Source organism: Ovis canadensis, chromosome 22 (assembly GCF_042477335.2).
Source record: "Ovis canadensis isolate MfBH-ARS-UI-01 breed Bighorn chromosome 22, ARS-UI_OviCan_v2, whole genome shotgun sequence".
Lineage (NCBI taxonomy): Eukaryota > Metazoa > Chordata > Mammalia > Artiodactyla > Bovidae > Ovis > Ovis canadensis.
The window spans coordinates 59620157-59635656 of NC_091266.1; the positions used below are offsets into that span (position 1 = coordinate 59620157).

Here is a 15500-nt window from a genome sequence, read left to right on the forward strand (position 1 = left end):
GCAAACATTGTTGTCAGGTCTTATCCTTTTCATATATAAGTGGATTTAGTTTGCTAAGGGATTTTGGCATCAGCGTTCATGAAAGAGACTCTCTGGTAATTTTCCTATCTTGTCATGTCCTCATCCGGTTTTGAAATCAAGGTCGTGTTGGCTCTGCAAATGAGTCAGGCAGTGTTCCATTTATTTCTATTCTCTGAAAGAGTGCTGTGTTTTGTTTTTTGTAGGACTGGAGTTACTTTTTCCTAAATTGTTTGAGAGAATTCTCTGGTGAAGAATATGTACCTGGAGAGAGAGAAGGGAGGAGGGAGGGAGAGAGAAAGAGAAAGAGATTTACCAGTTTTTCTAGTTCTTTTCAGTGCAGAAAACGCTCCTGCCTTGTGGCTGGAAGCAGAATTCTCTATCAGTCTCTCAAACTGAGCTTTGCTCAAGTGACTGAATGAATGAAATGTGAAGAGCCTGAAGCCCAGCTTCACCCGTACTGCCAAAACGCAAGTCTGGGCAGTGGGCTTGTCTACCCGGAAGTCTCAGCTCCCCCTGGGGAGCAGGGGGCAGGGGGTTTGGCAGAAGGATCGAGGGCAATTGGGTCCATCAGACTAGGGTGTGAATTCTATCTCAGCAAGCTTACTCTTGGTTAGACCTCGAGCTAGTTACCAAGTTTATTTCTCTATCTATGAAATAGGGATGGGCTTCCCTGCTGGCTCAGTGGTAAAGAATCTGCTTGTAATGCAGAACACGAGGGTTCGATCCCTGGGTTGGGAAGATCCCCTGGAGGAGGGCATGGCAACCCACTCCAGTATTCTTGCCTGGAGAATTCCCCGGACAGAGGAGCCTGGCGGGCTACAGTCCACGGGGCTGCAAAGAGCTGGACGGGACTGCAGAACTGAGCATCCACAATGCATGTGAAGTGGGTAGGGTGAGCCAGACCCTGAGGCAGCCCTCGGGAAATGGATGGTAATGAAGTTGCTATTGTTGTTATTACTCAAATGACCAAACCTCAGTCCTTAGCATTTCACAGACCGCCAAGGACCTAGAAAGGGTGAGGCTGCTGCCTGGCTGGTCTCCCGCTGCCAGAAAGAGGCTGGTCCCATCCCCCAGCGGGATGCCCTTCCCGGGCCATGGGTGGGTGTGCTGTTGGACCAAGATCCTTTCAGAGGCAGCCTGTGGGCCTGTGCCAGGATCACACCAGGATCACAGCCCAGGCTACGCACGACCTCTGACCCCAACAGGCACCTGGGCCAGTGTCCCACCTCATCCACTCCAGGTAGCGGTGCCGGTCTGAGCTTTGAAGTCCCACCTTCGTGTAACAGCCGGTAACTTGGCCCTGTGGCAGCAACGGGGCTAGCTGGCACAGCTCTGCTGAATTCACACCTAAACTCCATTGGCCTTGAACTTGTGAGTCCAGACTATCAACTTTTTTTTTAATATTTGTTTTTAATTGAAAGATAATAGTTTTACAACATTGAGTCGATTTCTGCCGTACATCTACATGAATCAGCCATAGATATATGTATGTCCCCTCCCTCTTGCACCTCCCTCCCACCTCCACTCCATCCTCTAGGTTGTCACAGAGCCCCTGTTTGAGCTCCCTGAGTCATACAGCAAATTCCCACTGCTATCTGTTTTACATATTTGTTGTTCAGTCACTCAGTCATGTCCGACTCCTTGCAGACCTTTGTCAGCAAAGTGATGTCTGTGCTTTTTAAAACACTGTCTAGGTTTGTCATAGCTTTTCTTCCAAGGAGCAAGTATCTTTTAATTTCATGGCTGCAGTCACTGTCCCCAGTGATTTTGGAGCCCAAGGAAATAAAATCTGTCCTGTTTCCATTTTTTCCCCATCTATTTGCCATCAAGTGATGGGACCAGATGCCATGATCTTAGCATATGTTTCCACATCAACTGTATCAGCGCTTCTCCACCCTGGTGGCACTGTATAATCTCCTGGGGGGTATCAGTAATACCCAGGCCCCACTGCCAGGGCTCTCATCCAACTGGTCCGGAGTGGGGCTAGGGCCACTGGCAGAGCTAAGGAGCAGACCTGGTGTTCGTAGCAAGCAGCCCATGTGTGCAGCCCACTGAGGCCGCAGTGGCCCAGGGCACCTTGGTCCAGGCTCAGGGGAGGGAACTCCTGGGTGGGTAATGATGGGGTGGTAGACAGGGCGCCCTGGCCATTCTGCGGTGTGGCCCGACCCTGCATTTCCTCTGCAGAGCACAGCGTGGCAGTGAGCCAGTATCTCTACCCAAACCAGGTCAGGATGGTGGGTGGAGTCCGGGCTGGGTGCCCACAGCCACCGTCACCCATGGCATGCTCAGCGTCTGCCAGGGTCTGGGCACTTTATCCATGTCTCACCAGTGGCATCATCTACACTCCGTGGTGATGACAGTGAGGCCCATGTGGCTGAGCTGAAGCTCCAGTACTTTGGCCGCCTGACGCCAAGAGCTGACTCGTCGGAAATGACCCTGATGCTGGGGAAGATTGAGGGCAGGAGAAGAAGGGGACGACAGAGGATGAGATGGTTGGATGACATCATTGACTCAATGGACATGAATTTAAGCAAACTCCAGGAGCTAGTAGTGATGGGCAGGGAAGCCTGACGTGCTGCTGTCCATGGGGTTGCAAAGAGTCAGACACGACTTAGTGACTTACCAACAACATGGGTGAGGAACATGCCCACACCGAGGCCTGCGTGAGTCTCCCTGGGCCCTCCTCCTGGGGAGACCTGCGAGCACAGAAGTCAGACAGTGAGGCCCCTCCCCTGGGCTGCCCTTGGAGGGTGAGGAGAGGGGAGTGAAGGCTGCCCCTCTGACCCTCAGTCTCTGGAAGCCCAAACGCCATCTGGTCCTCCTGCAAAAACTATTTCTGCAAAATCCTGCCCAGTGAGAGCGGAGTTTTGCAGCCTCACCTCTGGACGTTTACATATTCATGAACACATGTCTGCCATTAAAAGAAAATGGTGGTCATTTGACGCCCATATGTTCCCTTTCAAAACGACAGACTGATATTTATCCTCTGAAAAGAGTGAATTCTTAAACAGATGGCTGAACACACATCCTTCTGATTAGCAGAGAAAGGGTCCTCTAAATTAAACAGTTCTCTATGCAGCCCACTGACCAGTGGGGCCTCACTCCCTGAGTCAGGTGAAGGCTCCCACTCAGATTCAGGTACACTGAACATCGTGAAGTTTGCTTTCTTTTAATCTTTTATTTGGCGGCACCATATGGCATGCAGGACCTGCCCAACCGAGGACTGAACCCATGCCCCCCGCAGTGGAAGCATGGAGTCTTAACTGGACTGCCAGGGAAATCCTCGCTTTCAATATACTGTGTTTAAATATATTGACAGGAAATGCACTAGTCTATCTTCTGGGCTTAAAAAACAGGCTTCAAAGACATGAGGCTTTCTCTGTTGGTTTTCCCATGTGGCCTCATGGCTGCTGGGAGCCCTCGCGGGAAAGGAGAGACCTAGGGACTCTGAGGACAGGATCGCAGCCCCAGCCTGGCCACTGGCCGGCCGCTGCCCTGCCCTGCCTCCTTGGTCCCCCGGCTGTGAAGGGAGGGGATTGCATTTGTAATCCACGAGCCTGGCCACCCATCAGGAGCACCTGGGGAGCATGTGGGCCTGTTGGCCTTTTAAGCTCTTCAGTCTCGTCTGATCTCCCGGCCAGTTGACCGCCAAGGCCCTCTAGCTCCGACATCCTGCATCTGGAGGGACAGTGAGGCACTCTGGGCTGCAAAGCACTCTGACCTGAGATCTGTGCCCCCTTCAGAGCCTGCCATGCTGTAATGATGACAGGTCTGGCCAGTCCCGGGTGCGTGCTCCGGATGATAACCACAGCTAACATCTGTTAAGCCCTTATGAAGAGTTGCATGGGGGCTGCACGTGGCTTTCTCACTTAACCCTCGGAACAGCCGAAGCAGCAACTACTATTATTGGCTTTGTGTGTGTGTGTTCGGTCCCATGGACTGTAGCCTGCCAGGCTCCTCTGTCCATGGGATTTCCCAAGCAAGAAAACGAGTGGGTTGCCATGCCCTCCTCCAGGGGCTTTTCCCAACCCAGGGATCAAACTTGCATTGCTGGCATCTCCTGCATTGGCAGGCGGGTTCTTTACCACTGAGCCACCTGGGAAGACCATCTTTAGCTCTCTGTACAGCTAAGGAAACTGAGAGATTGGGTAACTGGTATGAATTCAGGCTACAGGACTTCTAAGTGGAGGGTGGAGTCAGGACTTGAACTTGACAGCTTGGCTCTAAGCCTGTGTCATTAACCACTCTGTTGTTGTTCAGTCCAAATCATGGGGCCGCCCTGAGAAACACAAGGTGATCCAAGCTGGGAAATGACCTTCCCCAGAGCAGCACACTGTCCCCTCCCCAGGCCAGGTGTCCCCCAAGTCCTGTTTCACTGCCTTCCTAAAAGGTGTGCCCTGAGCATCCAGTTCCTTCTTAAATGGGTGGATCTCCCACGCACTGTCCTTCTCCTTGCGCCTCTGAAGGAGACTGTTCTGAAAAACGCCTGCTGCCTGGATGGGAAGTGTGAATGATGGGGTCATGAGTACATCGCTGGTGTCGGCAGCGTGGATGTGTGGCTGCTGCCTCCTATCCCGTGGCCGGGCCCTTGTTGCTGAGCTGTATCCCTGCCCTTGGTCCTGCCCATGGACTTGAGGGCACCCCTCCCCTGCCAGCCTCATGAGAGAGCTTGTCTGGCATCCAAGGCCCCTTCAGTGCTTCTATCAGCTCCAGAAAGTTCAAGGAGTTTTTGTGCACATCATCATTCTTATGTTCTCATTGGCTCTTTCCGAACCCCAGTCCGGTCCCATCACTTCAGGGCAAAATGATGGGGGTGGAAACGGAGATAGTGGCAGATTTCATTTCCTTGGGCTCCAAAATCACTGTGAAGGGTGACTGCAGACATGAAATTAAAAGACACTTGCTCCTTGGAAGAAGAGCTCTGACAGACCTAGACAGCATATTAAAAAGCAGAAACATCACTTTACCGACAAAGGTCTGTCTAGTCAAAGCTATGGTTTTTCCGGTAGTCATGTACGGATGTGAGAGTTGGATAATAAAGAAGGCTGAGTGCCAAAGAATTGATGCTTTTGAACTGTGGTGTTAGAGAAGACTCTTGAGAGTCCCTTGGACAGCAAGATCAAACCAGTCAATCCTCAAGGAAATCAATCCTGTATATTCATTGGAAGGACTGATGCTGAAGCTAAAGCTCCAATACTCTGGCCACCTGATTTGAAGAGGTGCCTCACTGGAAAAGATCCTGATGCTGGGAAAGATTGAGGGCAGGACGAGAAGGGGGTGACAGAGGATGAGATGGTTAGATGGAATCACAGACTCAATGGACACGAGTTTGAGCAAACTCGGGGAGATAGTGGACAGGGAAGCCTGGTGTGCTGCAGTCCACGGGATTGCAAAGAGTTAGACGCAACTTAGCAACTGAACAACAACAACAAACCGCAATCCATCCAGCCCCGGCATGGGAGTAGCCCCCGAATACAAATGTGTGTGGTAACATGTGCCCTTGATGAAGAAAGGAAGAAATATTTAGCCAAGGAAACAGGCTTGAGATTGCTACTTCCGGGAGTGGGTGGTGGTAAAGAAAGGGCAAAACTACGACATCACATGCCAACGATTCCTCTTTTGAAAAAGAGGAGCCAGCGTTCCAAGGAAGGTCATTACTAACGTGCTAGATGTCTGAATGATTTCAGGCACACACAGGCCCAACTCGATTTCTTCCCCCATCTCATTTGTCATGAACTTGCAAGATGCAAGTGTCCCTTACCGTCTGCAAGGCCAGTGAGAGGGGCTGATCACTGGGTCTTACAGGGTAAGGGCCATGACCTCATGGGGAGGCAAGGCATTGGGAGAGGAAAAGACCTTTGATGTGTGTAGACCCTGAACTTTTTCTTTCTTGCCAACTTATTTCTCAAACATTGGAAAACAGATATCAAGGTCCTATAAAAGATAGCATTTCATTAAAATGCAGGAGGCCAGACTTGATGAAGCAAAGTGGGGGCTGAATTGGACTGAGAGAGGTTCCCATTCAGGTCAGTTTAAAAGCAAAACCCTCTGGGACTTCCCTGGTGATCCAGTGGTTAGGCCACTGCACTTTGACAGCAGGGAACACGGGTTCAATTCCTGATCTGGGAACTGGGATCCCACAAGCCCCATGGTGCAGTCAAAAAATAGAAAAATAAAAGCAAAGTCTTCAAGGCCTACTTCAGAGAGCCCTTCTTCTGCTGTGGGCTTTCACAGAGAGTGGTAAAACTATTTCAGCAAAATGACCTTCAGTCAGGATGCATTCAATAAATTATGGTAATTCCGCGCTGGGGAATATGGTCCCACCTTTCTAAAGAACCAGAAATATCCACTTACTTACTGAAATGTAACAAGATCTATTGTTTTTTTAATATAAATTTATTTATTTGAATTGGAGGCTAATTACTTTACAATATTGTATTGGTTTTGCCATACATCAACATGAATCTGCCACGGGTATACACGTGCTCCCCATCCTGAACCCCCCTCCCACCTCCCTCCCCATACCATCCCTCTGGAAGATCTATTGTTAACAAAGATATACCTTTTATGTTTCACACCTACCTTCTTTTGCATATTTTGAAATTTGGTTTTGAACCTTGTGACTATATAACCAATTAAAAAATAAGTCACTAAAAAATAATAAAATCAATTTAAAAATACTGGGTTTATTCAAACCGAAGATATTTGCCAAAATGATCATTGAGGTTATCTCTGGAATTTGGGAGCAATTCCCACATTCTTCTTGGAATGTTTCTTTATTTTTTAAAATAATAAACATGTGTCATTTTGATAAATGGAGCTTTTAAAGATTGCCAAATAAAAGACGAGGAGTTTAAGAACACTTCCTGAAGAATATTAGTAAATGAAACAAATGTGGTATGACTAGTTGGTTAAAAACTACATCAGCTAAACATTGGTAGAATATAGAGATAAAAGAAGAAAAGTTGGAAAATCATGTTTCTAATGTCATATACCTAAGAGACTGTATAGCTTTAAGCTTTTTCATGATAAAAGAAATACACATGCATTAAATTAGAAAAATTCGAAGAAATAGAAATCACTTCTAGATTCTTCCCAAATACAAACACCCTTAATAGGCTCGTGCATTTCCTCTTAGTCCTTAATTCTAGATTTAGGAACCCTCGGTGTCAGCATCGCCACATGACTGCTATTAACCTTGGTTAGGAGGGCGGGCGAGGACAGGTCCGGTCCCTACCTCTGGCGCCTCTCTTCTGTCTGCAGAAGTGCTCCTAGGTGGCAGGACTTGGAACAGGCTGCAAGATTCCGTCCCTCAGAACGTTCCCTTCCCACCTGCTTGGGGCTCTAAGCCTGCTCGGTCCTTTGTCTCAAGGCAGTGACAGTATCTGTTAAAATACAGTCGACTCTGGAAAAATGCAGGTGTTAGGGGCACTGACCCTTCCCACCCCCGCAGTCAAAAGTCCGCATGTAACTGTGTTTGTCTGTGCTTAGTTGCTCGGTCGTGTCCGACTCTTTGCGACCCTTTGGACTGTTGCCCACCAGGCTTCTCTCCATGGGATTTTTCTGGCAAGAATATTGGAGTAGGTTGCCATTTCCTTCTCCAGAGGATCTTCTGACCCAGGTATCGAACCCACCTCTCCTGTGTCTCCTGCATTGCAGGCAATTCTTTACCTGCTTTACCAGCTGAGCCATCGGGGAAGCCCACATATAAATTTGGACTCCTTCCAAATTTAACTAATAGCCTGCTACTGATCAGAAATCTTACTGATAAGATAAACAGCCAATTAACATATATTTTGTATGTTGTATGGATTATATGGGCTTCCCAGATGGGGCAATCGTAAAGCATCTACCTGCCAATGCAGGAGAAACAAGAGACTTGGATTTGATGCCTGGGTCTCAAAGACCCCCTGGAGTAGGAAATGACAACGCATTCCAGTATTCTAGAAAATTCTATGGACAAGGGAATCTGAAAGGTTACAGTCCATGGGGTCTCAAAGAGTTAGACATGAATGAGCATGCATGCCCGCTGCCATCAATGGATTATATATTGTATTCTTACAATAAAGTAAGCTAGAGAAAAGTAAATATGGAGAAAATCATGAAAGAAAATACACTTGCAGCACTGTAGTATATTTATTGACACTGTAAGTTTATGTCATCTGTTTACAAGCTGGATCAGTACCTACGTCAAAACTGTCTTCTATGATGCACAAAACAAGGTAGACATTCCACATGTTACTAATACTAGACATCAAAAATGAAAAGATACTATGAAAAAGAAATTCAGATTTATTTAGAGGTACAACAGTTCCTGCATGATAATGAAAATACAGCAATATGATTGGTCCGCAGTAGCCTCGACTATACACTGAGGAATGACTTATGGAATTTTTAGAGCATGCAGTATGACAGTGACACTCGTAGTATAATATTGGAAACATTGTTACATGCGTTTTAAAAAACCACTTGTCTGAGACAACAGGCTGGTAAACAGTTTCTCCAATTACGAGAGGGGCGCATTGCAGGAGAAGGTAATTCTTGAAAAGTCAAGCTATAAAATAATAAGAAAACTAACACAGTATTGATCTTCTATTAACTATCACTTACCTTCTGCCTATGTAAGGATAGACTAGTATCTACATATATGTTATGCATTCATGACCTAGCTTTATCTTAAATTTTTTAATATTTCTAGGCCAGGCTGTTTGTCTACGTTTCTTTCAAATAGTCGCACAGCTCCAGAAAAGTTGCCAATTTATTTATTGAAAAGAATCTGCACGTAAGTGGACTCTTGCTGTTCAAACCCGTGTTGTTCAAAGGGTCAACCAGGGCAGTCTGTCTGGATAGAACTGCCCAATAGGGGGAGCCATGTGGGCGGGACCCAGGTCTTGGTCTCCACAGGCTCCTAGGGCCCAGCAGAACTCGTGGTACGTAGTGGGGACTCAAGAGGGGTGATTGAACCAGGGGCCGGGGCGGGACGCTGGGCCACAGCCCTGGAAACCACGGTCCCCCGGAGCTGCTGCAGGATGCTGGGGGCAAACCAGCTCAGAAATGTCTCAGTGCCCTTGTTGTTCCGGGCTCCTCTGTCAAGCTGGGGCTGGCCCGGGACCCCAGGGTTGCAAAGCCCAGCTGATAAACGTGGGCCGTAGGGACTGGGGGCTCCCCACAAGCCCACAGGGGTGCACAGAGCCCACGTGGGGGCGGGGGCGGGGTGCGTGTGATGGAGGCCAGGTCGGAAGCAGGCCAGATGGAGGCTGGGGCCTGACAGCCTGAGGGGACGCCCTGTGACCACACATCCCAGAGATGATTATCTGTCTTCTTCACTGGGCAGCTGGGAGATCAAAAAGCGAAGGTGTGGGAAAGCGGTTTACAGCCTGTAGCTTTCCTCTCCCTCCCTCCCCTCCTTCCCCCTTCCTTCCTCTCTCCCACGAAGCCCCCCAGACCTCACCCCTCCTGCCTGCCTGGTCCTCCCTGAGAGCGAGGCCCCTGAGGACCCCATTAGGGGCGGCAGCTTCTTCTACCCCTTTCTCGCCAGCCCCGCAGAGCCCGCTGGTCGGCACCCACCCACCATCTCCCCTTCCTGCCTGGGGACAAGCTCCCCGGCCCCCAGCCTTCAGAGTCCAGGCCGGTGGGTGAGGCTGAGCATGGAGCTGAGCACACCGACGAGGCCACCTCAGACTCAAGCTGGCAGTGCCACTGGGGGTGTTCTTTCTGACCGCATGTCAGCCAAGGCTGGGCCCAGTGAATCCCATGGGGGGGGGCACCCCTGTGCTTGACGACCTAGATCACAGAGCCACCACCCTGGCCTCAGTTTCCCCAGGTTTCAGAGACTACCCCCGAAGGCCCCTCCCCGGTCTGGAATTGCTTCTCTTGGTTGGCTGCCAGGGCAAATCCTGGGCTGAGGGGAGGAGACCCCCCCTCCCAATCAGGGCCTTCCTCCCCTCCCCAGGGCGCACTGCCTCAGCCCCAGAGGAGGGATCTGGCCTCATCTCCAGTCTCCAAGGGAGCATCAGGGACCACCTCCCAGCCCTGCTGCTCCAGAACCTCACTGACCCTGCCAGGCCAAGGACCCGCTCTGTGCCAGGCTCTGCCTCACTCCTCGACCTCCCCCAGAAGTGGGTGGTGCTTCCAGCAGGTTGTGTCAGAAGCAGACCCAGGGCAGGGTCAGACCTGCAGAAATTTATTGCAAGAATGAGGGGGAGGAAGCCTGCCGCCTTGAGCACGGAGAGGGGCCAGGAGGAAGGTTGGGCGGCATCTTGGTCGCTCGGGCTGCCCAGACCAAATGCCACAGACCGGGACTCAACAGCAGATCTCTGCTCCCAGTTCTGGAGGCTACAAGTCCACGCTCAGTGTGTTGGCAGTCTGGGTTCCTTCTGAGTCCCTTCTCCTTGGCTTGCAGGTGGCCCCTTTTTGCTCTGTCCTAAGAGTTGGACACGACTGAAGCGACAGCAGCAGCAGCAGCAGCACAGGTTTTTCCTGTGTGCGTGTACATCTGTGTCCTAGTCTCCTCTTCTTATGAAGGTACCAGGCAGATCGGATTAGAGTCCAGGTTAATAACCTTATTTTAACTTAATCACCTCTTGAAAGGCCCCGTCGCCAAATACAGTCACATTCTGGGTTACAAGGGTCAGGACTCCAATGTACGGATTTGAGGGGACACAGTGAAGCCCATAAGAGCTCAGAAAAGCCTCGGACTTTAGTGCAGCTTTAGAAGAGGCTGGGCCAGGCTGAAGGGGAGGCCCTGAACCCCAGGGCCTGGGGAAGCCCCACATCCTGCAGGAATGGGCAGACACGAATCACCCCTCTCCTTCTGGGCTTGGTTGCTGGCTGGGAGCAGCTTGGGGAGGTGGGTTCAGAGGGGCAGCGCTGGGATCTGTCTGGCTGTCTGGGCCCCCAGCAGCGTATTCTCTCACAGGAGGGATGAGCAGCATGTTTCTGCATCACCTGAGTGTTTACGCAACAAAAAAGGAAATATGTATCCTCCCAAACTTCAACATAATCACCACCGAGAAACAACGCAGGGGTCCACAGTTGGGCAGATGGGTGTATATGGGTGATATGTTCTCACGATAGGGCTGATGCATGCAACGTGGATGAAACTGGAAAATGTGTTATGCTGAAAGAATCCAGACACAAAAGAGTACATGTTACATGATTCCATTAATAAGAAGTCCAAGAAGGCACTAGGGGGTTGAGCGTCAAGGAACTGACTGAGAAAATCTCTGCAGTGATGGAAATGTCCTGTATCTTGATTCAGGTTTTGGTTCTACTTTATCAAAATTCATTGAACTGTGCTGAAAAGTCTGTGCATTTCCTAGTTTGTAAAAATTTTTTAACTTCTTGTTTTGTATTGGAGTATAGCCGATTAACCATGTTGTGATAGTTTCAGGTAGACAGCAAAGGGACTCAGCCATATATATACACTAATCCATTCTTCTCAAAACGCCCTTCCCATCCAGGCTGCCATGTAACATTGAGCAGAGTTCCCTGTGCTATACCGTAATCCTAGTTGGTTATCCATTTTAAATGTACCAGTGTGTATATGTTGCTCCCAAACTCCCCAACTATCCCTTCCCCCCAGGGCCCCCCAGCCAGTAACCATAAGTTCTAAGTCTAACCATAAGTTTTCTAAGTCTCAACAGTTTGCAAGTTTTACCTCAATAAAGGAAAACATCCCCACAGTGTAGATGAGGCTCAGAGAGGGTAAAGGCTTGCTCGAGGTGCACAGCAGTTGGGCTTGGGTTAGAACCCCACCTGCCGAGCCCCAGTCCATGCCCATGTGAGACCTGGTGTCTTGTGACTCCCAGAACTGACCCATGAGGTTTCTATGCAGCCACAGAAATTCCTGGGTCCCCTTGGGGCATGGAGCTTCCCAGGTGGTGCTAGTGGTAGTGAACCTGCCTGCCAAAGACGTAAGGGATGTGGGTACAATCCCCCGGGCGGGAAGATCCCCTGGAGGAGGGCATGGCAACCCTCTCCAGGATTCTTGCCTGGAGAATCCCATGGACAGAGGAGCCTGGCGGGCTATAGTCCATAGTGTTGCAAAGAGCTGGAGATGACTGAAGTGACTTGGCATGCACACACACCCGGGGCATGGCCGCTACTCCCCTTGACAGCTGGGACCTCAGGCTCCTGGGTGAGGATCCGGTCCCTGTCAGCACTGTTTGCCCAAGTCACACTCTGCAGCAAAGTAGGCAGCAGCTTTGGAGGTGGGGCCTGCTTGCCTTCATGCCTGCTCAGTCCTGTCTGACTCTGTGCGACCCCATGGACTGTAGCCCGCCAGGCTCCTCCATCCAAGGGATTCTCCAGGCAAGAATACTGGAGTGGGTTGCCATTTCCTCCTCCAGGGGATCATCCCCACCCAGCAGGGGCTGAACTGAAATCCCCCGTGTCTCCTGCATTGCAGGCAGATTCTTTACTATTGAACCATCGAGGAAGACCCTAGAGGTGTGGACCCAGCCGCAAACAAAACTAAGGCCCTGGCTTTCGTTAGGCCTGGGCCAGGCTAGCAGAAGCCACCGGTGAGGCCTCTCCAAGGCTCTGGGGAGCTTGGTGGGCAATCAATCAAGCCCAAATCTTAGCTTCACCCTTCATTACCAGCTGAGTATCCTGGCCCAACAATTCTGAGCCTATTTGCTCAGGAGTAGACTGGCAGCAAAAAAAAAAAAAAAAAAAAGGGAGATAAAAGGAGAACACATGTAAAGCGCCTGAGACAGAGGAGGCTCTTGACAACATCATTTCTTCCATCTCTCCTAATCATGTCTCTCATTCATTCATTCATTCATTCAGTTAGTCATTCAACAAACATTTATAGAGTCCCTGTTCTCACCAGGATGGCACTGTGCACAGAGATGAATCAGCTCTTCAGTCAATGAGCTCACAGCCTGGTAAACAAATTATTAGAATTACTAGTTTTGTAATACGTTTAATACCTGATTAGGTTAGTTCTGCCCTCCTAATACTTCCTTCTCTGAATTTTCCAGACTATTCTTGAACGTTTATTTATAGAAGCCTCAGAAGCAGTTTGTGGAACTTAAAAAAAATTAGCATATAGAATGATTATGTGCATAATATAGGTAGGGTTTTAATCAATGAGAAAAAGGTGGAGAGTTTAGTAAAAAATATTGCAAAAATTAGGTAGCCAAAAAAAAATTCCAGAAGGGAAAAGATTTTAAATGTCAAAAAATAAAACTATAAAAATATTAGAACATTTTTCAAGGGGAGAAAATCTTTCTAGATATGACATAGAAATCATAAAGGAAAAGCTAATCAATGCATCCATGTAAAAATGAAACAATTTTTTGGCCTTAAAACTTACCAGAAACAAAAATCAGAGACAAAAGACAGAAAAAAAGCATTTGTAGCATGTATGACAAAAGTCCATTTCCTCTAATGTGTGAAAGAATTCCTGCAAATCTTTATGTAACAGACAAAAATTCAATTTAAAAAATCAATGTACAATACATGAGCAGAAAGTTTACAGTAAAGAGAATAAAAATATCTTTTTAAAACAAACTCAAGAATTCCCTGGCAGTCCAGTGGTTAAGGATCTGTGTTTTGTAGGGGACACAGGTTCAATCCCTAGGGAAAGTAAAATCCCACATGCTGCGTGCGTGGCGAAAGAAAATTAATTAGAAAAGTACAGAGTCTTATTTTGAGATAATTGTAGTCTTGCAGAAGAGTTGAAAAGATAATACAGTTTCCATGTACTCTTCACCCAGATTTCTCTAACATTAACATCTTATATAACCATAGTACAATTATCAAAACTAAGAGCTAACTTTGGTACAATACCATACCTGTACAGTACAATACTGTACTCTGTACTAACTGAATACAGAGTTTATTTGTATTTCACTACTTTTTCCACTAATGTCTTTTTTTTTTTTTATCCAATTCAGGACCCCTCTTTGCGTTTAGTTGTCATGTCTCTTTAGTTTCTTCCCATCTGTGACAGTTCTTCAGTCTTTCCCTTGTCTTCCATGCCCTGGGCATGTATGGATGTGAGAGCTGGGCCATAAAGAAAGCTGAGCACCGAAGAATTGAGGCTTTTGAGCTGCGGTGTTGGAGAAGACTCTTGAGAGTCGCTTGGACTACAAGGAGATCCAACCAGTACCATCCTAAAGGAAATCAGTCCTGAATATTCATTGGAAGGACTAATGTTGAAGCTGAAACTTCAATACTTTGGCCACCTGATGCGTAGAACTGACTCATTTGAAAAGACCCTGATGCTGGGAAAGATTGAAGGCGGGAAGAGAAGGGGACGACAGAGGATGAGATGGTTGGATGGCATTACCGACTCAGTGGACATGAGTTTGAGTAAACTCTGGGAGTTGGTGACGGACAGGGAGGCCTGGCGTGCTGCGATTCATGAGGTCGCAAAGAGTCGGACCCGACTGAGTGACTGATCTGAACTGAACTGGACACTTTTAAAAGAGTACTGACTAGATATTTTGTAGAATGTCCCTCCGTTTGGGTTTGTCTGGTATTTTCCCCTGATTAGACTGAGGAGTGAGGTACCTTCTCGGTGCAACATCAGGACTCCATGGTGTTAATGTATTAACCTTGAATGTTTGGCTGAAGAGGTATCTGCTGTTTTATCACTGTAAAGTTACGATTTTCCCTTCTGAAGTTATTATTTTGAGTGAGATATTTTTGAGATTATGTAAATATTCTATTTGCTCTTAAACTTTTACCCACTAATTTTAACATCAATCAGTGAATTTTACCTGTAGCAGTTATTACTGTGATGTTGGTTTTTTTTAATTATTTGTTTGGCTGCTTCGGATCTTTGTTTCAGCATGCTAACTGTTAGTTGTGGCATGCAAACTCTTAATTGTGGCATGTGGGATCTAGTTTCCTGACCAGGGGTCAAACCCAGGCCCCCTGCATTGGTAGCATGGAGTCTTACCCACTGGCCTGCCAGGAAAGCCCGTTGTGATATTTCAGTGGTGATCACCTATTATCAGTTTCCCATTCCTTCAACATTTATTGATTGAGATTCTTCTGTAAGGAAGAGTTGTCACCTCTCTTCCCCTTATTCAGTTAATCATTTTTATCAATATGGACTCATGGCTATTTCAGTCTTTTAATCATGATCCATTATTACCTAGTTTATTGCTCACGTTGTTCCCAAATATTAAACACAAAAACATGTTTCAAAAGCTTCAATTTGGGAAATGAAAATTAAAATACAATGGGATGTAGTGCTTTTTCCCATTAGACTAAGATGAAAAAGCCCACTGATACAGCATATTAAAGGGATTAAGGGAAATGGCACTCATATCAAGGTGGAATTGTAGACTGTACCATCTCTATGCAGGGCAGTCTAGCAAAACCAATTAGAATTAAAGTGCGTATATCCTTAGACTGAGCAAATTAACTTCCAGAAATTTTTCTAGAGATATTCTCCTATGTAGGAAACTATGAAGGTGTATGTTCTTAATTGTTCAGTCGTGCCCGACCCTCTGCAAACC

At 47.8% G+C, this 15500-nt stretch overlaps 1 long non-coding RNA gene across 1 annotated transcript; it reads right to left on the reverse strand.

Annotated features, from left to right (window-relative positions):
* Positions 1-236: 236 nt before the first annotated feature.
* Positions 237-7380, reverse strand: LOC138427491 (uncharacterized). Its single transcript, XR_011252029.1, has 3 exons — positions 7259-7380; positions 2645-2717; positions 237-282 (listed from the first exon to the last, which is right to left on the reverse strand). It is a non-coding gene; the product is annotated as an uncharacterized lncRNA (long non-coding RNA).
* Between the last annotated feature and the right edge of the window lie 8120 nt (positions 7381-15500).